This window comes from Tamandua tetradactyla, chromosome 2 (genome assembly GCF_023851605.1).
Source record: "Tamandua tetradactyla isolate mTamTet1 chromosome 2, mTamTet1.pri, whole genome shotgun sequence".
Classification (NCBI taxonomy): Eukaryota; Metazoa; Chordata; class Mammalia; order Pilosa; family Myrmecophagidae; genus Tamandua; species Tamandua tetradactyla.
The window spans coordinates 35662518-35688451 of record NC_135328.1 but is presented as its reverse complement, the minus strand read 5'-3'; the positions used below and the strand labels follow the sequence as shown (position 1 = coordinate 35688451).

Sequence of the window (25934 nt, the reverse complement as noted above, 5' to 3'; positions counted from 1 at the left end):
GGGCCATAAAATGGTACAGACCAACAATTTCCTCAGTAAAAACAAATTGTCCACAAATACTTGTGCAAGAATGTTTACAGCAGTTTTAAGCATAACAGTCAAAAACTGCAAATAATCTAAATGTCCATCAAGAGGTGAACAGATAAAGAAACTGTGGTTCAACTGCAATGGAATATTACTCAGCAATAAAAAGAATGAGTAACATGTACACCCAATATGGGTGAATCTCAACATTATGTTGGGTGAAATAAGCCAGATGTGAAAGAGTATATACAATATGATTCCATTTATACGAAATTGAAGAACAAACACAATTCATCAAAGGTTATAAAAATGGTGCCTGAAATGTTCTAAGAAATGATCATGACGATGAATATGCAACTATGTGCTGATATTGTGAATTCCTGATTATATATGTAGAACGGAATGATCATATGTTAAGAGTGTTTTTGTTCATTTGTTGTTAATTTTTTTTAATTTAATAAATAAAATAAAATAAAATAAAATAAAATAAAAGGTGCCTGGAAGGGTGGAAGGAAAATTACAGGCACACTTTGTTTTATTGTGCTTTACTTTATTGTACTTCATATAGATGATGCTTTTTTTACAAATTGGAGGTTTGTGGCAACCGTGCCTCAAGCAAATCTATCAGCACCAAATTCCCAACAGCATGCGCTCTCTTTGTGTCTGTGTCACATTTTGGTAATTATCGCAATATTTCAAACTTTTTCATTATTATTATATCTGTTATGGTGATCTGTGATCAGTGACCATTGCTGTCATTATTTTTTTTTGTTTTTTTTAACTTTTTTTATTATTAAAAAAAATTAACAAACAAAACCTTTAGATATCATTCCATTCTACATATACAATCAGTAATTCTTAATATCATCACATAGTTGCATATTCATCATTTCTTAGTACATTTGCATCAATTTAGAAAAAGAAAAAGACAACAGAAAAAGAAATAAAATGATAATAGAGAAAAAAAAAACTATACATACCATATCCCTTACCCCTCGCTTTCATTTACCACTATTTCAAACTGAATTTATTTTAACATCTGTTCCCCCATTATTTATTTTTATTCCATATGTTCTACTCTTCTGTTGATATAGTAGCTAAAAGGAGCATCAGACATAAGGTTTTCACATTCACAGAGTCTCATTGTGAAAGCTATATCATTGTTCAATCATCAAGAAACATGGCTACTAGAGCACAGCACTACATTTTCAGGCAGTTCCCTCCAGCCTCTCCACTACATCTTGAACAACAAGGTGATATCTACTTAATGCGTAAGAATAACCTCCAGGATAACCTCTCGACTCTGTTTGGAATCTCTCAGCCATTGACACTTTGTCTCATTTTACTCTTCCCCCTTTTGATTGAGAAGCTTCTCTCAATCCCTTGATGTTAATTCTCAGCTCATTCTAGGGTTTTTCTCAGTCCTTTGATGCTGAGTCTCAGCTCATTCTAGGCTCTTTGTCCCACGTTGCCAGGAAGGTCCACACCCCTGGGAGTCATGTCCCACGCAGAGAGGGGGAGGGTGGTGAGACTGCTCGTCATGTTGGCTGGAGAGAGAGGCCACATCTGAGCAAAAAAAGAGGCTCTCTTGGGGGTGACCCTTAGGCCTAAATTTTAAGTAGACTTGACCTATCCTTTGTGGGGTTAAGTTTCATGAACAAACCCCAAGACTGGGGGCTCAATTGCTGTCATTACTGTCATCGTTTGGGGATGCCACAAACCATGCCCATGTAAGAAGGTGAACTTAATTGATAAATTTTGTGTGTGTTCTGACTGCTCCACTGGTTAGTTGTCTCCCCATTTCTCTCCCTCTAGTCTAGCCTCCCTATTCCCTGAGACACACCAATATTGAAATTAGAGCAACTAATAACCCTACAATGACGAGTCAAATGTTTCTCATTTTAAATCAAAAGCTAGAAATGATTAAGCTGAGTGCGGAAGACCTGTCAAAAGCCGAGACAGGCTGAAAGCGAGGCCTCTTGGGCCAGTTACCCAAGTTGTGAATGCAAAGGAAAAGTTCTTGAAGGAAACTGAAACTGCTACTCCAGTGAACACATGAATGATAAGAACGCATAACAGTCTTACTGCTGAAATGGAGAACGTTTAAGTGGTCTGGATAGAAGCTCAAACCAGCCACAACCTTCCCTTAAGTCAAAGCCTAATGCAGAGCAAGGCCCTAACCCTCCTCAATTCTATGAATGCTCAGAGAGGTAAGGAAGCTGCAGAGATTGGTTCAGGAGGTTCAAAGAAAGAAGCTATCTCCATAACATCAAAAGTGCAAGGTAAAGCTGCAAGTGCTGGTGAAGAAGCTGCAGCAAGTTATCCAGAAGATCTAGCTAAGATAATTGATGAAGTTGGCTACATGAAACAACAGATTTTCACTGTGCCTGTCTGAATCTGTGGTGGACCCCAGAAAAGCCAGGCCCTTTGATCCTCATTCAATATTGCTGAGTGGGAGCATTTTGATTGTTTCTATGAAGATGTGACCCACCCAATTGTGGGTGGTAACTTTTGATTAGATGATTTCCATTGGAGGTGTGACTCCATCCACTGAAGGTGGAGTTGCTTGCTGGAATCCTTTAAAAGAGGAAACATTTTGGAGAGAGTCCATTTTTTGGTAGAGCCACGTGAAAGCCAGCAGACGCCGCCATGGTCGCCATGTGCCCTTCCAGCTGAGAGAGAAACGTTGAACGTCGTTGGCCGTCTTGAACCAAGGTATGCCTTAAATTTCCCCAGATGCCTTAAATTGGACATTTCTAAAGACTTATTTTAATTGGGATATTTTCTCGGCCTTAGAACTGTAAACTAGCAACTTATTAAATTCCCCTTGTTAAAACTTCCATTTCTGGTATATTGCATTCTGGCAGCTAGCAAACTAGAACATTAACTATAGACCAAACAGCCTTCTAATGGAAGAAGATGTCATCTAGGACTTCCTTACAGGAGAAGTTAATGCCTGGCTTCAAGCCTTCAAAGGACAGGATGACTCTCTTGTTAGGGGCTAATGCAGCTGGTGACTTTAAGTTGAAGCCTAAGCTCATGTACCATTCTGAAAATTCTAGGGTGGGCTCTCAAGAACTATACTTGATCTACTTTCCCTGAGCTCTCTAAAAGGAACAACAAAGCCTGGATGACAGCACATTTGTTTACAACCTGGTTTAAGAATATTTTAAATCCACTATTAAGAACTATGGCTCAGAAAAAAAGATTCTTTTCAAAATATTATTACTCATCAACAATGTACCTGTCACTCAAGAGCTGTGATGGGGATGTACAATAAGATGAATGCTGTTTTCATGCCTGCCAACACAACATCCATCCTGGAGCCCATGGATCAAGGAGAAGTTTTGATTTTTAAGTCCTGTTATTTAAGAAATCCATTTTGTAAGTCTATACCACCAAAGGTAGTGATTCCTCTGATGGATACAAGCAAAGGAAATTGAAAACCTTCTGGAAAGGATTTGCGATTCCAACGGCCATTAAGAACATTCATGAGTCATAGGAAAAGGTCAAAATAAGAACATTTAACCAGAATTTGGAACAAGTTGATTCCAACCCTTATGGATGACTTTAAAGGGTTCAAAACTTCACTGGAGGAAGTAACTGCAGATGTGGTAGAAGTATCAACAGAACTGGAATTAGAGATGGAGCCTGAGGATGTGACCGAACTGCTGCAATCTCATGATAAAATTTGAACAGATGAGGGGTTGCTTCATATGGATGAGCAAAGAAAGTAGTTTCTTGAAATGAAATCTACTCCTGGAGATGATGTTGTGAACATCGTTGAAGTAACCAAAACAAAAATTTAGAATGTTACATCAACTTAATTGACAAAGCAGTGGCAGGATTTGCCAATTGGAAACTTTCCAACTTTTAAAGTTCTACTCTGGGTAAAATGTTATCAAACAACATCACATGCTACAGAGATATCTTTCATGAAAGAGTTAATGCTGCAAACTTCATTGCTGTCTCATTTTAAGAAATTGCCACACTTTTCTCTCTCTCTAAGGCCAACTCTGCAAATAAAATCACTACCCTCCCCGCTATGTGGGACATGATATCCAGGGACAAAAATCTGCCTGGTAATATGGGACATAATTCACAGGGATAAGACTGGCCCTGCTACCACAGGATCAACAACGCCTTCCCGACCAAAAAGGGGAAAAGAAATGTGTGGTAGTTAGATTCAGTTGTCAACTTGCCCAGGTGAAGGTGCCTAGTTATGCTGCTGTGGACATAAGCCAATGATACATGAACCTCGTCTGTTGCTCATTACATCTGCGGTTAGCTAGGAGGCATGCCTGCTGCAATGAATGATGTTTGACTTAATTGGCTGGTGCTTAAATGAGAGAGGTCAATATAACACAACCCAAGCAGCTCAGCATACCTCATCATAGCACTCACAGCTCAGCCCAGGCCTTTGGAGACGCAGAAAGAAAACACCCCAGGGAAAGCTGTTGGAACCCAGAGGCCTGGAGAGAAGGCCAGCAGAGATCACCCTGAGCCTTCCCACATAAGAAAGAACCTCGGATGAAGTTAGTTGTCTTTCCTCTAAAGAACTAATGAAATAAATCTCCTTTTATTAAAAGCCACTCTGTCTCTGGTGTGTTGCATTCCAGCAGCTAGCAAACTAGAACAAAATGTAACAAAATAAGGTATCAGTGGCTAAGAGAGTTCAAATAGAGTGGACAGGCTATTCCAGAGGCTACTCTTACATAAGCTTCAGCTAGATACTGCTAATTGCCAGGGTTTGCCGACCCTAACCAAAACCGTGCCTGTCAACCCTAAAGAACACTTAGGGATTTATCTGGAATTCTACAAAAATTTCACACACTAAGATTACTTTACAGAAGCCTACAACCTCCAGATGGGTTCCTAAGCCAGATAAATCCTGAAACACTGAGGTGCCAGCCTCTCCAAGAACATCAACTAGCACCTATCCCATATTATCAACACCCCTTTCCAACATGAAAAAGTTAGAATGGGCATAGCCCAGATAACCCTAAAGACTGGGAGAAGGAGCAAAGGAGAAGGAGGAGTTATAACAGAGAAGATAGGTTTTAACAAATAAGTATTATTGCTGAATCATTATATTGGTATTTCTTTCCATCTCCAGGTATGCACATTGTTGGTTTTTTTTTTCCTTTTTAGATATAATGCTATTGCACACTTAATAGAATTTAGAATAGGGTAAACATATCTTTTATATGCACTGGGAAACAAAAAAATATGTGTAACTCAGTTTACTGCAATATTGCTTTAGTGTGGTGTTCTGGAACTGAACCCACAATATCTCTGGGGTATGCTTATAATTGGAAATGGGAATCTTGAAAATATTTTATGTCTTGTTTTGAGTGGTAGTTACACAGGTGTAAACCACATCAAAACTTATGAACTGAACACAAGATTTGTGGATTTTGTTATAGTAATTTATACTGTATTTAAAAATGAGAAAAAGAAAATAAAATAATTTTAAAGCTTTTATGAAATAAGCACTAACATATAAAGGATGTAATGGACAGAAATCATTCATTTCAAATAATATTATATTTCCAGTATGAATGCACCTGTATTATCTGGACTATTTATCCTGAGTCCCCTAGTTCCCCCACTTAATGGTGCCCCTTTCAGCATTCCCCCCCCCCCCGCCCTCTCCCCGAGTCTTGATGCCTTAGTACATTAGCCATTTTCTAGCCCATATGAGAGCTTATATAATGGAAAGAGCACAGGCTTTAGAGCCAGACAGAACTGCATTCAGATCCCAGCTGCCACTTGATAGCTGAGTGCCCATGAGCAGATTATTGGGCCTCTCTGAACCTTGATTTCCTCAATTATAAAATGGGTTAGTAATACTTACCCTACCCAGTGATTGTGGGAATTAGAAAAGAGCCCAGCACACAGCCCAGTAAATGGCCATTGTTACGGTGGGTATCATTTCCCCATAAGGACTGGGGACCCAATGACATTGAAACAAAACTCCACTACAGAAGGGTCACTGACATCACTAGCTTCCTGTTTGAGGTCACTTTAGATCCTAGAAGTCAGAAATAGGGTCCACAATCATTTTTTCACCATTTAAAGGGAATAAGCAGGAAGTCTGCATAGACGAAGGGAGAAGGACAGTTTCTCTGTGTAGGGCTGAGGAAGGGACATTGTGAGCATGCTGACCTGTTCCTGGGAAAACTAATTCTTTTTTACTTCAGACTGTGCAAGCAGTTTCACATATAAAGATGCCACACAGACTCATAGGCTTCCTCTCCCACAGGGGTAAGAAGGCAGCCCTGGGACCCTGGAGTTAGTGTCTAAGTGACCTGCTGCTCAGAGCCCCCATGGGCAGGAAGAGACCGCTCCCAGCCTATAACTTAGGAGACCAGGGTTCCCAGTAAGGTTTGGCTCCAAGGAAGACCCTGCACACCTCTTGATCTCAGTTTGTCCATCGAAGATCATCCACAATCTGAGTAACATGCTATCAAAAACATCCTCTGAGGTTACCCAATACAAAAGAGAGACTACAGCAGAACTGGACTGGCTCTGTCTAAACAGAGAAGAGAGGGGGGCAGGACCCCACCATGGCAGCCCTTAAGGCAGGGTCCTTGGCCTCCCAGGGGCACCTTTCAAAATTCTCTGGATCTGGCTGAGAGATTTCATACAGAGTTGACAGGTTATCCTGGAGGTTATTCTTACGCATTATATAGATATCCCTTTTTAGTGTATGGTGTAGTGCAGTGGCTAGTGGGAAGTAACTGTCCAACTGTTGAACTATGTTCCAGTAGCCTTGATTCCTGAAGACGATTGTATAGCTATATAGCTTTTATAATGTGACCCTGTGATTGTGAAACCCTCATGTCCAGGGTATGAACAGATGAGTAGAAAAAAAATAAGGATAAGTAAATAAAGAAATAATAAATAAATAAATAAATGGGGGGCAAGGGGTAAAAAAAATGGGTAGATTGCAATACTAGTGGTAAATGAGAGGGAGGGGTAAGGGGTATGGGATGTATGAGTTTTTTCTTTTTATTTCTTTTTCTAGAGCGATGCAAATGTTCTAAAAATGATCATGGTGATGAATACACAACTATGTGATGATATTGTGAGCCATTGGTTCTACACCAGGTATGGACTGTGTGCGTGTGATGATTTCTCAATAAAAGTATTTTAAAAACAAACAAAATCCTCTGGACCAAATGATCCCTAGGGACTGAGCTCTGCCTTGTGCTGTCATTCAGCACCTGTTAATTGTAATAGATATAACTGCGATGGATCTGTATCCTGCCTGCCCCTACCCTATCTGACAGGAGAGGCAAGGTACACCCAGAAGTAACTCTGAACAAGGTAGGAAGTGCTTAGCATGGCCACAGAAGCCCAGAAGTGCAAAAGAGTAACCATATCCTCTATGCCCCACAGACCCCCCCCTCCACCATTGGCTACACACTTTCCAATTCCTTACTTGGGGCCGGCAGGGAGGTCACTAGCTGTGTCCCTTTCCCTGTTGAAGACACTGAAGCTCAGTCTGGTTAAGTGTCTCCCAGCTGGGATGCGGCAAAGCCAGGGCTCCACCCTTCATCTCCTGCCTCCTGAGACGCACCTATTTCAAGGTAAAATGAAGGAGGCAGCGAGGCCCGTTCAGGCGCCAGAAGAACTGCAAACGGCAAGCAAAGCCACAAAACCAGCTGCCTGGGTCTCGGTTCCTTCCTGGGGAAAGGAACGGCGCTGACATCCTTTCCCCTTCCTCCTCCCTCCCGCCCGCCCTGGGGTGAAATTGGGGAATCTGAAGTCACCCTGCTGTCTGTTCTCCTCGGGCCCTGATATTCCCCCCCACCCTCACTTTCTTGTTGTTTAGATGCTTTTCAAGAGTTTTTGCAGCCATTCTGTTCAGCTGGGGTTTTTTCTGCCACTTTCAAATGCGGGCTGGTGTCCCTTTCTGGTGAAAACGAGGTAGTTTGAAGATCGAAGCGACCCTTTCGCTTCCCATCACCGTAATGCAGCAGGGACAATGTTTGAAACTTTCCCGATGCTGGGTTTTGTGCTTTGTCCTGGGCTCCCCAAGCTCTCCGATTGCTCCCCTATACCCATGGTATCAGGGATTCATGCGCCCCTCGCTGTAACCTCCCAAGTTCCCCCTTCTCAGAGGCGCCCCTCCCCATCTCGTCCTGGGCCAAGAGCCATTCCCCTGCCTCACCCCACTGAGCCGGGCAGGCCCCTCCCTGTTTGCAAGACTACTTTGGAACGTCCTATCCGTGCCCCCTCAGATCCCCTCTTTCCACCCCACTCCCACGGACCCGGTGGGGAGGCCTCCACCCGCAGCCCCTTAGGCACGAGTCTGGAAGGCTAGACAGAGGTAGCAACAAGGACAGCGATGGGGACAGAGACTGGGTCACTTGGGCAGAGTAGCTCAAGAACAAAAGCAGGGACAGAAACAGGGCAGAGTCGGAGCAGCGGCAGGCTCCCCAGCCCCCACCCGAGCCCCACGCCGGGACCCCTGGTGCCCGGCGGCCCAGCGCCGGTCTCCCACCACACCCCGTTCGCGGCCTCCGGGGGCCCTCCCCGGCGCCCCACGCACCCACCTGATCCACGGCACTCGAGCGGCGACCGCCAGCGTGCAGCGACCCTCGGGGCTGGACCGCGCCTCGGCTCGCGGCCCCGGCGGCGCCCTCGGCAGCCAGAGCAGTTGCCGGCGCTGCCTCCGCCCGAGCCCGGGCTGGGCGTGTCGGAGCAGGGTGTGCCCGCCTCCCCTCCCGCCTGCCCGCCGGCCCGGCGCCTCCCCCGGGGCGGCGGGCAGCGGACCCAGGCAGCCTGGGAGAGCGCTCCGCACAGCGAGCCGCGCGCCCCCAGCTCTGCCCTCCCTCGCCGCGGGTTGTGCAAAGCTGGTCCCCGCCCCGCTGACAGAGAGCTGGGAGGCCGGACGCGCGAATGCGTGAGTGTGAGTGCGAGTGTGTCTGTGTGGTGGGGGGAGGTGGAGGCGGGGGGAGTGTTTGTTTCATTCTCACTCAAGCAGAAAAAACCCTGAAGCCAGCAAAAAAGAAAATAAATTCCCTGGACTTCCTCTGCCTTCTCGGCCTGCACGTGGCGGGGGGAGTGGGGGGCACCAGGGGCAGTGGCGGGTGGGGTGGGGTCTGTCATCGCGCACCGCAGGCAGGGGCCTCGGTGCCCTGGGCCACTGGCGAAGCACTGGGGGAAACAGAGAGTCTGGGAGGTCTGCTCCACCCTTTGTTTCCTGGGGAAGGAAGAACGCGCGAGAAGACAACGACTGGCCGGCGGGCTGGGGGCCGCTCTCGCCGGAGTCCCCGCTGCTCCCGAAGTCTTGAGCTTGGGAAGTGGCGGGGGGGCGGGGGGGGGTGAGATGGGGGGTTAGGGCCGGTCCTGGAGCACCCAGCGCATGTCCTGCCGGGGTGTGTTCACAGACTTAGTGATCTTTTAGCTCAGAGCCCCTCGAACGAGCGCCACACACCCTCTCGGGGTTCTTTACTAGAATTGGAAAGGAATCAAAAATTCTGTCCAGAGTTTGTGCTTCTGAGTCCAGGATGACAGGGTTTCACTTTAGTGAGCTGATGTAGGCACGCCTGGCTGCCTTCAGTTTAGTTTGTTCTGCTCTGGAAACGACACCCAAATCTCGGGTTCCTGTTGATTTATTTTCCCTGGTGAAAAAAGTCAAAACTTCCTTTTTGCTGGGTTCATTTGCCATTGGAAGTCGTTTTCATAGACGAAGAAATTAGCTTCTTTTAATAAGTTGGATCTGCGATTTGACATCCTAAAATGGCATGGAGCATGGACGCTATGTACAGCTTTAATTGTTTCATATAAATGAGGAAAGGACAGAGCCTGATTTAATACTTGAAGGGTGTGCGGAGGCCACGCATGGGCGGGCCAGGTGACGTCCCCTGGCTTGAGGGAATGAAGTTCCCTGGTGGAGCAAGTGGAGTGAAGTAGTGGGAGAATCCAGCCATCAGCCCCACACAGTGGCTCAGGAATGGCAAGCTCTGTAGCAGTCAGCACAATGCGTCCTTTGCTAGAGGATAAATTGTGCCATTATTGTCTTTTGTGAACATATTGCAAATAGCTCATTAGTAGTGAGTATCACAGTAAATATACAATGAGCAATGTTATATCAAGTAAAGTATTTTCCTTTTTTCATTATTGCATTTGAGTGTGTATTGCCTGGCCCATCAAATTGGATTATGAACAAGTTTTGTTTTCTTTTCTTTTAAGAAAAACAGTAACAGCGATTGTGGTGGTGGCTCAAATGAGAGCCCATCGTGAGCAAAATTGAAAGATGATGACAGAGGAAATATAAAATCCAAAAAACATTACCATGCTACCGTTAAACCGAACATCAGTGGTTTGGTTTCAGCAATATATCATCAGTCATGTAAATTTAATGTTGTTCATTTTGTTGTTTTTGTGGTTGTGTTTGCATTTACTTTTGAATTTGTTGTTCTTGTTTTATAGTTGGTTCCTAGTGTTATGAGTGTGAGGAATCTGTGCTTATTTTTAGGTTTGTACATATTTCAGTACCTGTTAAGATAAAATTTAAGTCCACACTGTGGATCTTGAAACATTTTTCCCCCTTTGAGAAGTGCCATATAGTTCTCAAAATCTAACTAATAATTCTACCAATTTAATGTCTGAGCTCGGAAATACCATAGACATAATAAACATTGGGCATGCATTCTAGGTTCTAGGTTTAAGAACTGGGAGATGAGTCACTCTTCCTCTCTGAGCTCATTTGTCTCATATGCAAAGTGAGACCGGGAAAGACTACCTCGGGAGAGGAGTAAAAATAAACAAACAAACAAAAATTTTAAAAACAGGAAATAACATTCATGGAAGGGCTCTGGAACCCAGGAGTCACAGGAATGTGAGGCTGAATATTCACTTCAGGAGCTCTGACCACTTGCCATGCATTGCTCCAGCCCTGTTATTTAATCCTCAGACCACCATATGAGGCAGATCTAGTCACAGCCCCCTTTTCCAGAGGGAAGTTGAATCGCTTGGTTCACCATTTCTCTAAGTATGGCCACAGTCACTCAGGGCCAGATAATCTTTTCCTCTTACTGCCTTCGTTCCTTCAACAAATATTTATTAGGAACCCACTAGGTGTCAATTCCTGTTCCGTAGGCTGAGGACACCGCGGAGAACAAGCATCACTGCCCTGGAGGAGTTTGGCTTCTAGCAGAGACAGATATTAAACCAATAATCACCCGCTTAACTTTTTCAGGACCCTTGTGCTCAGGGCTCTGAAGCAGAAATTCAGGGTGCAAAGGGTCTCGGTGGGTGATGGGAAGACTGAGACCTAAAGAAGGAGGAGTCGTGTGTTTTTGGTTTTTTTCTATTTTCGTTTTATTTTTCTGTTGTCTTTTTGTTTCTTTTTCTGAATTGATGCAAATATTCTAAGAAATGTTCAGGATGATGAATCTGCAGCTATGTGAAGATATTGTGAATTACTGATTATATATGTAGAATGGAATGATCACATACTGGGAATGTTTGTGTTTCTTTCTGTAATTTTTTTTTAATTAATAAAAAAATTTTTAAAAAGAAGGAGGAGTCCAGTAGGTGAGGATTTGAGGAAGAGGGGCCCAGGCAGAGTCTTGCTCGAAAGTCCTGAGATGGGAGGAACAGCACCCACGTGGTTGTGGGTGGCAAGCATCAACGTCACAATGATGGCAGTTCTCCTCAAATGCATGTATAAATTCACAGAATCCCAGAGAGTTTTTGTGGAACTCAATGAGCTACGTCTAAAATTCACGTGGAATAGCAAAGGGTCAATGGGTCACTGGAGGCTCTCCGCCGCATGGGCTCAGGCATTCTATGCATCTTGGGAATGGCGGAGGGTGGTTGTAGGATCTCACCTACAAGACGGAAAGTCCATCAGACTCAGCTGTGATGTTACCTAGCCTGCCACAGGACTATGAGAATCGCTGTCCCCATACCGTTAGTTCAAGGCAACAACCCATGAGCGCAACACTTAGAGAATGGTTAAGGAAGACAAGATCTTCATTCAATTCTTCTTAGAGTGCGGTAAAACATCTAAAAGTAGAGAATGAAGAAAACAATCAGAACTTTTCTAAGAAACCAGCATCTTCGACAGAAGAAAACTGTTTGGAATTTCAAGAAAGTTTTAAACACATCGACACTGAATTTGAAGAAAGCACCTATTTGAAAAATATCTGCAAAAATATCAATGCATGGGAATCTCAATCACTCGATTTGGGGTCATGCGTTACTCGTCAGAGTGATTTTGTGAATGAGAATCGTCCCAAAAAGGGATTCAACGAAGAAAAAGCAAAATTCGTGAAACAGGTTGAGGAGAAAGAAGACCTTCTTCGGAGGCTAAAACTAGTCAAAATGTATAGATCAAAAAGTGACCTGTGTGAATTACAAGTGTTGACAAAGAAGTGTAGAAACTGTAGCCAGCTGTTGCAATCAGCTATGTCTGAGGAGAGCAAGAAACTAAGTCTCACACACTTGATAGAATGGGTTAGATGATAAATTGCTGCATTATAGTAGAAGTGAAGAAGAATTTGTAGATTTTAATTTATAATTTTTTCTCCAGGGTATATTTGAGAATGACAACCTAATTAAGACATCATTTTACATTTTGAAAGGAAGGTTTAAACCAGTAGGCTTAGTTAGAAGAAGCCTGAAAGTCATTGTTATCTAATTATAAACAAAGTTCTAAAATGAAATTTTGTTACTTTAGATAGATTTTCTAAAGAAAACTTGACATTTAAAGAAATGTGGGAAAACTCATGTTTAAAAAGATAATGTAGACAATTTCTGGAAAGCAATTTTAAATTGTTTATTGTGGCAAAAAAAAAGTTATATTTTAAATGTTAAAAAAATGGTCTAATCTGGTAAATGTGTAGCTCTAAACTGGTCTAAAATGCAGGTCTAAAATCTCCACCTCTCTCCTAAGTTTATAACCTTTGTTTCCATCCAATTACCACATAGTTCCATCTGGAAAGTCCAGCAGCTAATTAAACTCATATGTCCAAAATTACATTCCTCCCCATTTCTCTTCAAATTTGTTTCTTGAACTCCTTATCTCATTTAGTGAAACAACCATGTATTTCTTATAAACTGCATATTCTCATCACCCACATCAAGACATTATGGCAGTCGAGGTCTTTCACATCCACCTCCCTTTCTACCTTCCTCTGTGAAACAGCTTTAGAGAATCTACTCAGTTCACGAGGATTCCTCAGCCAAAAGCCCACTCCCATCCACAAGGGTGAATTTGTGGCTGCCTTGATGTATGTCACCTACCATCCTGGTCCTATATATGGAGATATGACCCAAGAAGTCCTAGTCCCTGAGAATTTGGAATTGAGCTCAGAAAAAGGAAACCCATTTGTTTTTGTGGCTGGAACTGTTATACGTAAACTTGAGCGGTAAAGTTGGCGTGCTGCTGAAGGCTAGTGTGTACCGTACAGAGAAAAGCAGAGGTGATGGAGAGCCACTACATCGGTGGCTTCCTGGTTCCAAGTATACTTCCAAGTATAGCTGTCTTTCAGTCCAGTCCTTTCCATGACCTAACAAAACATTAATATATGGCACAGTAGAGCACCTACTCTTGCATCCTTTCTAATTGTTAGTGCCCGAGACAATAAACTGCCTTCCTCACACACTTCTGAGCCCTGCCTCTGACACTGGGTTGTAGGAGCTACCAATGGCCATTTCCCTGCTGAGCCAACCAAATTGACTAGGAAATCATCCTAATAATAAACATCGAAAGATGTTGGTCCTATCATTTCATTTACCACCCTTATCCAGCATTGATTGCTATGTGGGTGATCAGTTAGGGTACTAGCCTTGACTTTTTTTTTTCTAAATAGAAGATTTTATCATAGTTCTCTTGCCCCAGTGTTTAATGAATATGGTGTTGAGGATTAAACTTAACATTTAATTCATAAGTTTGCAGAACAGTGAGAGGTGGACATCGTTTGGAGATTGCAATCCCAATCATATCACCCTGAATGCAACAGTCCACTGGCTATGGAAGAGCAAAGCAGTTTTCCATCCAGTTCATCTCATTATATAATTATCATCTGCATAAATAAAGAGGCAAACTATTTGATGTAAATGAGAAAGCACATTTTTTTCTGTTTGCTAAACTATTGGGTAGGGTACAAGATTGAGATCTGTTATAATAAATAGGAGCTATAGAAGATTGTTTCCAAAATATAATTTACAAATGATTTAGGACTTGGTAAAAGTAAACAATTTACCTTACGCCATTGGTAAAACAAGGAATGATCTTTAAAAAGTTCTGCTAATTTTTTTCTGATTATAGAAGAAATGCTTACTGAAGAAAACTTGGGAAATATGGAAAAATATGAAGATTAAAATCATCTAAAATTTTATAACTCTTCAGGTGATTTTATAAAATTAGAAATGCTGCTAATGGTTAAGAATAATTTCTTTTTGTCTAGGACTTTCTGTACCATAACTGAAATTTTTTTTTATCAAATTAAGACTAAGTGAATAAAATAGATTTGAATACTAAAAAAAAAAGCAAATTTAACCAAGACAGTTATTTTTTTTAATTTTTATTGATAAAACAATGTACAAGCACATACATTTGTAACATACAAATATTCCATACATGGTATACAATCAGTGGCTTACAATGTCATCATAGCTGTATATTCATCACCATGACCATTTTTTAGAACATTTGCATCAGTCCAGAAAAAGAAAGAAAAAGAAAAAGAAAAAACTCATACATACCATACCCTTTACCCCTCCCTCTCATTGACCATTAGTATTTCCATCTATCCAATATATATAATTTTTAATTTTAGCATTTGTTCCCCCATTATTTATTTATTTTTTATCCATATTTTTTACTCATCTGTCCATTCCATAATTAAAAGGAGCATCAGACACAAGGTTTTCACAGTCACACAGTCACATTGTGAAAGCTATATCATTATACAATCATCTTCAAGAAACATGGCTACTAGAATATAGCTCTACAATTTCAGACACTTCCCTCTAGCCTAATACACCTTAATCTAAAAAGGGGATATCTATAAAACATGTAAGAATAACCTCCAGGATAACCTCTCAACTCTGTTTGAAATCTCTCAGCCACTGACAATTTAGTTTGTCTCATTTCTCTCTTCCCCCTTTTGGCCAAGAAGGCCTTCTCAATCCCTTGATGCTGAGTCCCAGCTCATTCTAGGATTTCTGTCCCACATCGCCAGAGAGGTCCACACCCCTGGGAGTCATGTCCCAAGTACAGAGGAGAAGGGCAGTGAGTTTGCTTGTCATGTTTGCTAAGAGATGGAGGCCACATCTGAACACCAAAAGAGGTTCTCTTAGGGGTGATTCTTAGGCCTAATTTTAAGTAGACTTAGTCTATCCTTTGTGGGGATAAGTTTCATAGGAACAAACCCCAAGGTTTAACCAAGGCAGTTTTGACAAAGAACAGTTGGGGAGTGGTGGTGGAAGGGTGCACGTGCGCAGCCAGATGTCAGGATGTTCCAGGAAGCTGTTATTTAAGGCAGTATGGTTTGGGTGCTGAGAGGGATTGTTAGACCAATGTAACAAATTAAGGAGCCTAGAAAGAGCCCTATACATGTGGGAAACTCCGTGAGTGACAGAGCTGGAACAGCAGATCAGTGGGGAAAGAACTGACTACTTAAAATGTGTTGTTAGACAATTGGTTCTCCATACACAATAAAATAAAATTAGATCCCTATATCACACCACACACATACATACATGTACATAATAGGTAAGCAAAAGACCTAAAGAAAAGACAAACTTTAAAACTTTTAGAAGAACCTGCCCCAGTGGAGATGGTGGGGTGAGACATTTGAGGGCTCCTTCCCCCTCACAGAGGGAACAACCTGTAGACCTGGCAGGGACATCTTTCCCAAGGCTCCAGAACACAGACAAAGGACTGCAGTAACAGGGTGAGTGGTGAATCAAGAAAAAGCCTACTTAGAGCAGTAAGATCGGATGGGCCATGGTGACTCGGCAGGCAGAGTTCTCACCTGCCATGCTGGAAACCCAGGTTCAATTCCCCATGCCTGCCCGTGCGAGAAAAAAAAAAGGCAGTAAGATCTCATGGTGCCCTGGCTCCCCCCTTTCCAGTCCTCCCAGGCTCAGCATGGAGCTGGCCCATGCTCCCAGTGCAAATTCCAGTCCCCATTCTGTAACCCTCACGTGCATATTGGAAGCATGTATGTCTGGCCCAATTTGTCAGGTGGTGGTGTGAGGGACTTGCTGTTCCAGAACTTGCCTTGTGTGTAAAAGGCAGTTCACCAAGTTCTCCTACAGAACACTGTGAGAGAGTAGTCGAGTTGTGCTGGGACAAGGGAATGCCGGCTGTAGGACATATGGCGCAGTGCCCAGGACCATTAGGAAACTGTTTCCTAGGGAACACGAGGCATTCATGAGTAGGTAAAGGGTATATTCCTAGGGCTACACACACATGCCCAAGACAAGATGCAGATGCAGAAAGGATCAAAGAGGCCCTTACACTTTGGCTGGAGATACTCTCTAAATTCATTGCACAGATAAGCCCTGAAGGAGGGCACTCACACAAATCAATCTGCAAAGACTGGGAAAGGTGTTTTCTCTTTTCCTCCTTTTCTTTCTTTCTTTCTTTTTTTTTTTTGGTGTGTGTGTGCGTGTTAGCTCCTGGCATTCATGAAAAGTTCTGTCATAACACCAAGTGGATACAAGTTTAAGGAACATATGCCTCAGAGTCTAAAATCAGACATAATATCTTAAAAAATCAAAATGTCCAGGTTTCAACAAAAGATCAAAAACATACAAAGAAGCAGAAAGTGATGATCCAGACAAAGGAGAGAATTAAAATACTAGAAACCATCATTGAGGAGGACCAGACCTGGGACATGCCTGACAAAAGTTTTTAAAATGGTCCTATTTATGCTGAAAGATCTAAAGGAAAACATGAACAAAGAACTAAAGAGAATCAGCAGAATGACAGATGAACACAAACAGAATAACGATAGAGAGATGGGAATTATTAAGAGAAGTCAAACAGAGCTGAAGACTGCAGTAATAGAAATTTAAAATTCTCTTATTTTTAGAATTTAGATTGGAGCTTGCAGAAGAAAGAATTAGTGAACTTGAAGGTAAGACTAGAAATCATTCAGGCTGAGAAGCAGAAGGACGAAAATATCAAGAAAAGTGAATAGAGCCTGAGGAACCTGTGGGACACCATCAAGTGCAGCAATATTTGCATTGTGGGAGCCCCAGAAGGAGAAGAGAGAAATGGAGAGAGAAAATATTCAAAAAAATAATGGCTTACAATTTCCCAAATTTAACAAAAGACATAATTATACATATCCAAGTTCCTCAGTGAACTCCAAACAGCTGCAGCATATTATATTCAAACCATACAATGTCAAAGATAAAGAGAGAATTCTGAAATCTACAAGACAGGAGCAATATGTCACATGAAAGCGTGCCTCAATAAGATTAAGTGTCAACTTCTCAGTGGAAATCACAGAGGCAAGAAAGCATATTTGAAATGCTGAAAGTGAGAAACTGCCAACCAAGAATTCTATATCTTTCAAAAATGAGGAAGAGATTTGAGACATTCCCAGGTAAACAAAAGCTGAGAGATTCTGTCACCACAAGATTAGCGTTACAAGAGACACTAAAGTGAGTTCTGCAGGTTGGAAGGAAAGGACAATGGAGAATAAATCAAAGTTTTACAAAGAAATGAAGAACTTTGATGAGAGTAATGACTGGGGTAAATATAAATGCCAGTACTGCTGTATTTTTGGTTTATAAAATCCACTTTTTACTTTTTTACAGGATCTAAAAGGTAAATGCAAAAATATAATGAGAAATCAGTGGGTTTGGACTCATAACATATAAACATGTAATCCATGACAAGAACTACATAAAGTTGGGGCGGAGAGAGTGGAGGGATATAGGAACATAGGTTGTATACACTATTGAAGTTACATTGGTATTGAAGCAAGTGAGAATGTTACAGATTTAGGATGTTACATTTAAGCCCGACGATAATTACAGAGAAAACATTAGAGAATTTGCAAGTTAATAGAGACAGAAATTATAGTACAGGTTGCTAGGGGTGGGGCCAGGGGAACAGGGAATTAATGCAGAATGAGTTTAGGGTTTCTGTTTGGGGAAATGGGAAAGTTTTAGTAAAGAAAGGTGGTGAGGGCACCACAACATTGTGATATGATTAATCCCACTGAATGATATGCTTGAGAGTGATTGAGATGGGAAAGTTTATGTTCTATTTATGCTATCACAAAAAAAAATTAAAAAGAAAGAACAACTTAAGAGACATGACAATTAAAGGCAATATATGTTCCTGGAAGGGATCAAACATGGGAGGAAAGAAGGCTCAAAGGGACATTGTTGGTTCATATAGAAAAGACAGAACACAGATTTCAAACTTTCTGTCAATGTCAAATTTCTTGAAGTTGATAAGTGCACTTGATAACTGCACACAAGTGAAAATCCTTGTTCTTAGGAAATTTACATGGCAATATTAAGGATTCAAGGAGCATGTTCAGAAAATAGATTGATTAGATAGATACACATACAGATAGATAGAGATATAGAAGGATTGATAGATATGGTGAATGTGGCAAATTGTTAAAATTGGTGGATCTGGATATCTGGAAGGGATAAGGATGTGTTAGAGTTCTTTGTATGGGGTTTGTTTTATTTTTGTAAGCTTAGAAGTATTTCAAGATAAAAAATTAAATTAAAAAAATAAAAACTTTTAGAAGAGAATATCTTTAGTACCTCGTAATAGGTAAGAATTTATTTAAACCCACACACATAGCACTAACCTTAAAGAAAAATACTGATATATTCGGCATTAAAATATGCAGAAAAGACACCACAAACAAATAGTAGACAAAAAAGAAATGGGGTGAAGATATTTGTAGCCTGTATACCCAGCAAAGGATTAGTATCCAGTATATATAAAGAACTCCTGCAAGTAATCAAAAAAGAAGAAATATTCTTCCTGTACTTTTGCACATGACTGAAGTCCTGGATGAAATGTCACGGAATCATGGCCCCTGTAGGTCCCCATCAGGGTACTTATCTCAACTGCACTGATAGAATTAGTGGTTTAACCTCTGCTAGCAGCATGCCCCAGGAGTCACTGGCCACATCTGTCTTTTCCCACTGACTTTCCAGCACATGGTAAGTGCCTGGCACATAGGCCATGTACAATAAACATGTACTGACTGAATAGAGAAATGAACACATGGGTAGATGCATACCACATACTGAGATTCTTTATATGCTGACCTCACCTAAACTGTGGGCTGCTTGAGGGCAGGGTCATTTGCCTTTCATTCCACTTATCTCTCCCTGGGCCTGAGTTGGGATTGAATCATGTGGCTCACAAAAGGTATGTTCAGGTCCTAGCCCCTGGTACTGTGGGTGTGAGCCCATTTCTAAATAGAATCTTTGAAGATATTATTAAAGTGTGCTCAAACTGAATTGAATGTGGAGGGAGAAGCCAGAAGCTGGAAGTCAACAGGAACAGGAAAACAAAGGAGAAGACATCATCATGTGTGTTGCCAAGTGACAGAAAAACCAAGGAACCCCAAAGATTGCCAGCCAGATAGATGATACCTGATACCATCCCCAAAAAGAAGTAAGCCTTCTAGCCTCTGAAACTGTGAGCCAATAAATCCCTGTGGTTGAGCCTACCCATTGTATGGTGTTTTAGCCGCTAGGGAGTCAAGGCAGCCAGTTGTCAACCCTGACCAATGACTTGAATAAACTGCCTCTTATATTTTTGCATTTCCACTTCCCAGAAGCATTTTGCAGACAGCCTCCATTGTCTTTTACCCAGTCCTTTTGTCTCTGAACAAGGTCCCTCTCTTCCTCAGTTTCTCTATGTTAGAAATACTGAGATGAGGCAGGGTATAGGGAAAAACATCCAAAAATTACTTGGCAGGAAAATTTGCCTCCTCAAGACCCGTGGGGAAGAGAAGTGTCAACAAAGGTGAGCCATGAGGAGGCCAAGTTACTGGAAGTTTGATGGCCAGTAACTTGGCCTCCTCATAGCTCACCTTTGTGAGCCACACCTTCCCACAGAAATACCAGATCAAGGGAATATAGAGCTCCCACAGAACCAGAAAAACACACAACCCAGGAGCCCCAGGCAATGGCCATTCTCACCCCTCAATTCACAGATGAGGAAATGAGCTCCAGATGCAAGAGTGACTTCCTCAGAATTGCAAACTAGGAATTTTCAGAGCCAGAATTCATTCCAAATTCCTTCACTTGCTCCTCAGTCCCAGGCAGGTGAAGAAGCTCCCAGGTCCATAGGAGAAGGTGTTTTTGAGAAGCTATCAGAGGTGGAAGGATTAGTCAGGAAAACAGAAAGGGAATTTAAGAGCTGAGCCTTGAAGGAAATGGGGATGAGTAGAGCAGAGGCACAGAAGGAGGAGACAGTGAGGTTCATGCAGGAGGGCACAGGTCGGTCTGGTGGGTCTTTATGGACCGAGTGACAGGTTCCCTAGCAGAGAGGATTTGAAGGGAGGACATGGGATGCTCACTGTATCCCTTCCATACAAAAGAACCTCGGGAGGTCTCCCGGGGAAGGGAGGGTGACTTGGTGGGCAGTGTATTTGAAGGGGTCACTCCCAAGCTTGCCATCAGAGTCACTGATAAAAATGAAGTCACAGAGGAAGGAAATAAAGAAGGGAGGGAGAGAGAAAGGGAAGGAGAGATGGAGAGAAAGAAAAGGCAGGAGATATGTGCCAGTTTGAATCTGTGGTAGACCCCAGAAAAGCCATGTCCTTCAATCCTCAATCAATATTGCTGGCAGGGAGATTTTTGGTTGGTCCCGTGGAGATGTGACTCACCCGATTGTGGATATTAACTTCTTATTATGGACTCCATCCATTCCAGATGGATCTTGATTAGTTTGCTGGAATCCTTTAAAAGAGGAGAGTCCTTTAGAGAGCCCATGCAGTCAGAGACCTTTGGAGATGAAGAAGGAAAATGCCCCCAGAGGAGCTTCGTGAAACAAGAAGCTGGGAGAGGAAGCTAGCAGACATCGCCATGTTTGCCATGTGCCTTTCTGGTTGAGAGAGAAACCCTGAACCTCATCGGCCTTTCTTGAGTGAAGGTAACCTCTTGTTGGTGCCGTAGCTTGGACATTTCTGTAGCCTTGCTTATTTGGGACATTTTCATGGCATTAGTACTATGAACTTGCTACTTAAATTCTCCCCTTTTACAAGATGTTCTGTTTCTGGTATATCATATTCCAGCAGCTTGCAAACTAGAACAAGTGAGACAGAGACAGAGGGAAAGAAAGAGAGAGAGAGACTGACTTTCTGATTTTGAGACTGGCATCAGAAAATTTATTTTCTTTGGGCTTGACAATAAACAAGATGCAGGGAAATAATGAGCCTAGGAGACTGAAGCAGAATTGGTTCCTTAGAGGCCCATCAACTTCTCTCTCCTTTATTGAACACAGGGAAGTGCGGGGAAAAAAATCACTATTTCTAGGGGAGGAAATATCCTATCTTCTTACTTGCTTGTGTACTTTGGAACTCCTTTGTTTTCTAATGATATTAAATTCCACCTCTGGCATTTAAATATATCTAACTTTAAGAGGCAGAAATAGGGAGAATATCCAAGTATTTTTAGGCTCTTGGATTCATTTTTTAAAAACTCAGTGCTCCAAGAGCCAAAGAATTTTACCAGCTGAAATAAAATTTCACCTGTGCAACTAAAACTTACAAAGTTACATTCCACCAGGTTTTAAATGTCTGTTCCAATATTTACAAAAAGGTCATAAAGATAATCCATTTGAGTGGAAGAAAGGAATGGCAGGGAAGTTTTCAACTGTAAAACCTTTCATAATTTGGATTGTTTTTCCATGAGAATGTCTTGTCTATTATAAAAACGAAATACACAAATAGAGTAAAAATACAATAAGGCAACTAAAAAGAAAATAAAAAACTCATGTACTGAACCTTCGCAAGAGTTCTGGGCATTAGAAACAAAACAAAACAACTCATACATAGTAGAACAAGCCCGGATTAAGCCTGAATCCAAATTCTGTTCCTGCAATTCCACAAACTGTCTGACCTTGGGAAGGATCACATAATCTCTCTGAATCTCGGTTATCTCCTCTGTGAAATGGGGATTATTGACTACACTACCAGGGATGTTGTAAAGATTAAAAATGAGATCATGAGTTCATGCAAGAAGAGTCATATATTCTCTAAGGCACCAGGTTCATGTGAGTTTGTACCATCAATTATATAAACACGTTGTTTGGATTCTTCAAGAGCTAAAATGTCCAGGAATGGGGGTGTTCCCTTCTTTAGTTGACCCCTACTCACTCTTTAGACTTCAGCTGGGGCACAATCTGGCTTCCTGGCCCCTCCCCACATACCACCCTCCCGTCCTACTGGACTCCAGCCCATGTGCCTTCATGCTGGTCTTCAAACAAGCCAAGGGCAGGTCAGACTTGGGCCTGTGTACCTGCTGCTTCCTCTGCCCACCCTGCCCCCAACTTTCTCCCTTCATTCAGGTCCCTGCACAAGTCACCTCTTCACCTCCCCTGCCCACATATCTAAATGCCACTCCACCCCCACCACTCTTTGTCTCTTTACTGACCCTGCTTTATTTTTCTCCACAGCACTTAGGATGCCCTGCCATTTTGTGGTAGATCTGTTTACTGTCCGTCCCCCAGGAGCGCAGGGACTTCCTGCTGCACCCCTAGCTCCCCGACACTTAGTAAATATTTGTTCAAGTAATGATCAGGTGAATGAACCATCACTTCTGCATGCAGGCAGCACTTCCATGGTCAGATCCCCCTAATGTGCTTTCATATATTCGTGAATGATGAATAAGCAAATGAAATGAGGGTCTGAGGCCTGAAGCCAAGTAGCATCCTGTCACCAAGAGCTAAGGACCATTAGATGACAGAGCAGAAAGCAAAGAAAATCTGGACACTGGTGACACAGTGGAGTCAGGGACTTAACCACCTCTGACCCTTCTGCATGTTTAAGCTATTATGTGTTAGGTGTTTGGTTCCTGGTAGCTGACACCCTCCTAAAAGATACCTTTGTCTTAGGAGAGATATATATTCTGCCCCAGGGTCTGACAGCCTGTGTTTTCTGTTCTGCAGCCAACAATCTTTTTTTGCCTGGCCTGCCTCCTGGGGCTCTGGACGTCTGCTTGCCTCAGTAACAACAGCTCCCTTTATCTGAGCACTTCCTTGGGACTGGAATTTCATTCTCTTTGTCTAAAAAGGTAGTGGAGGCCTTTGTGGGCTCTCAGGTCAGAGTCATAGCAGAGGTTGCTTGAAGACCACACCTCCCATACCCCACTCGAGCTTTCGTTTGCAAAAGCCTTGCTCTGCAACGGCCAGGCTGAGAGAGGCCTACCTTTGAGCAAGGAAAGAGAGGAGGGGAAGAGGACCTGGAGAGAGCAGAGGGAAGGGGTGAGAGGAACTCCCCAAGACTGGGAAGAGAGTCTGGGGCTCTGAGAGCTAGGGAGTCTGGAGTCCATTCCACTGCAGGGCCCCTGTGAGCTTGTCTGCAGGGGTAGTTCTCTGGGTGTGTACAGTGAGTGTGTGAAGTCATGCATGTGTGTGAGCTGAAGGTGTCAAAACCCAGGCACCTGCATGTGCAGGGAGCCAAGAGGGGGAGGGACGAGGGGGAGCCTAAATTTGCTTCCACAGGAAATGCCTGTGGGTTACATAATTGGTTAGTTCCCCTTTCACTGCAGTGGGGGCTGTAAGGCCTCTCCCCCCACCCCCCACCCCCCACCCCCGCAGCCTCTTGGATATTCCCAGAAGTCCATTTATTTCTGCTTCTTTTGTGGAAACGAGCAGTGGCGAGTTTGCAGGAGCTGAGCAGAAGCTTGGCAAAGCCCTGACACCGAGGCTATGGAGGAAAACACCACAGCTCTGACTCCAAAGAGGGACCCCCTGTCCTGCTCCCCTCCTGCTGTGCTCCGGGGCACCCTGTGTGTGAGTAAGGCCCTATCCCAGCCAGGCGAGCCTCAGCCCCTGTGCTGGTTTGAAATGATGTACATACCCTAGAAAAGCTATGCTTTAATCCTAATCCCATTTTGTAAAGGCAGCCGTTTCTTCTAATCCTTATTCAGTATTGTATGTTTGAAACTGTAATTAGATCATCTCCCTAGAGATGTGATTTAATCTAGAATGGTTGTTAAACTGGATTAGGTGAAGGCCTGTCTCCACCCATTTGGGTGGGTCGTGGTTAGTTTACTAGAATCCTAAGAGGAAGTATTTTGGAGAAAGAAAGATTCAGAGAGAGCAGAGGAGAACAACATAGCCACAAGAAGCAGAGTCCACCAGCCAGAGACCTTTGGAGATGAAGAGGGAAAATGCCTCCCAGGGAGCTTCATGAAACAGGAAGCCAGGAGAAGAAGCTAGCAGATGACGCCGTGTTCACCATGTGCCCTTCCAGATGAGAGAGAAACTGTGACTGTGTTCGCCATTGCCCTTCCACTGAGAGAGAAATCCTGAACTTCATCGGCTTTCTTTTTTTTTTTTTTCTTTTAACATGGACAGGCACTTTGGAATCGAACCCAGGTCCTCTGGCATGGCAGGCAAGCATTCTTGCCTGCTGAGCCACCGTGGCCCACCCTTCATCAGCTTTCTTGAACCAAGATATCTTGCCATGGATGCCTTAGATTAGACATTTCTATAGACTTGCTTTTATTGGGACATTTTCTCAGCCTTAGAACTGTAAACTAGCAACTTATTAAATTCCCCTTTTTAAAAGCCATTGTTTCTGGTATATTGCATTCTGGCAGCTAGCACACTAGAACAGCCCCTCACCAAGATGAGTCAGGCTAAAGGGTTTAGAGGCAGATAACCTTGGCTCAAGTCCTGCTGCCACCCTTGGGCTTGGCTCTGAGGCTTTGGACAAGCCACTGAAACTTTCTGAACCTCCACTCCCTCACTTGTGAAATTAGACTCTTGAAATCGAGGTTGACCCCTCCCGAATCCAGAGAGCCTGAACCCAACTGTGGCTGAATACAGTGAACACCCCACCCAGATCTCCTTCATCCCAGCTGGTGTACCTACCCCCAGCTTCTCTGCATATGGGCTTCTAGGTCCCTTTCTTTAGGGAAATGTCTTGGATCAAATGTAAGCTGCCTTGCCTGGGAGGTCAGGTCGCCTCCCCTCACCCCCATGCCAGAGCATTCAGCATCCAGTGACCACTGACTGCTATGGGGTATAGTAAATTAGCCCTCTTGCCTCAAGATGGGACCAACTCTGTGATACAATTCATGTTCAGGATGCCCCATCAAATCAGGTTAAGCTAATCACCAGCCAAGACGATATCTAACCTAAGCTTTCTATTCCCTGCCACACCCTGCTTCCTTTACCCCCTTCTCCTGAGAGAGTGCCCCCTAGTAAATAATTTTCATATTAAGCCCCCTTTCAGGCTCCGCTTTGAGGGAACCTAGCTTAAAACAAGATTAAAGCACATTTACTGGGCTCATCTTATTTTATATGTACAATAACTCCATGAATTGGGGAGTTGAATATTATCATCCCATTTTACAATGAGAAAATCGAGGTTCGGGGAATCATGGAGAACCCAGGGCTTAGAATGGGTTAAGAGCCCAATCATCAACTTGAACCTCTCAAACGATAGCCAGCTAGCTGTTTTACCATACTTTCCCCTGCCCTTCTAGCTTCTTGGGATCAAAAATGTAGCGTAGGGAGTACAATGGTAGTTCAGTGGTAGAATTCTCACCTGCCAAGTGGAAGACTCAGGTTCGATTCCCCCCAGCCCATGCACTTCCCAAACAAACAAGCGAAACAAACAAACAAACAAAAATTCAACAAATGGTGCTGCAATAAAGAGATACTCATGGAAAAAGAATGAAATGTGACCCCCACCATACAGCATACA

General features: G+C 42.9%; 1 protein-coding gene, 1 long non-coding RNA gene and 1 pseudogene across 7 annotated transcripts in view; 2 read left to right on the top strand and 1 right to left on the bottom strand.

The window, feature by feature from the left end:
• The window catches only part of GGTA1 (glycoprotein alpha-galactosyltransferase 1 (inactive)), a 71252-nt gene extending 62571 nt beyond the window's left edge, over window positions 1-8681 (bottom strand). For 4 of the 6 annotated variants that reach the window (XM_077143207.1, XM_077143192.1, XM_077143210.1 and 1 more), the window contains exon 1: window positions 8589-8681. The gene's annotated coding sequence lies outside the window, so the exon portion shown is untranslated. The remainder of the gene's footprint in view (window positions 1-8588) is intronic. The other 2 variants (XM_077143214.1, XM_077143201.1) reach the window with 2 other exon arrangements.
• Window positions 8682-8816: 135 nt separating this feature from the next.
• LOC143659681 (uncharacterized) lies at window positions 8817-25002 on the top strand. The gene is made up of 4 exons (XR_013163650.1): window positions 8817-8944; window positions 20929-21148; window positions 23165-23289; window positions 23873-25002. It is a non-coding gene; the product is annotated as an uncharacterized LOC143659681 (long non-coding RNA).
• On the top strand, window positions 10486-13462 carry LOC143665908 (swi5-dependent recombination DNA repair protein 1 homolog pseudogene; annotated as a pseudogene).
• Window positions 25003-25934: the final 932 nt, after the last annotated feature.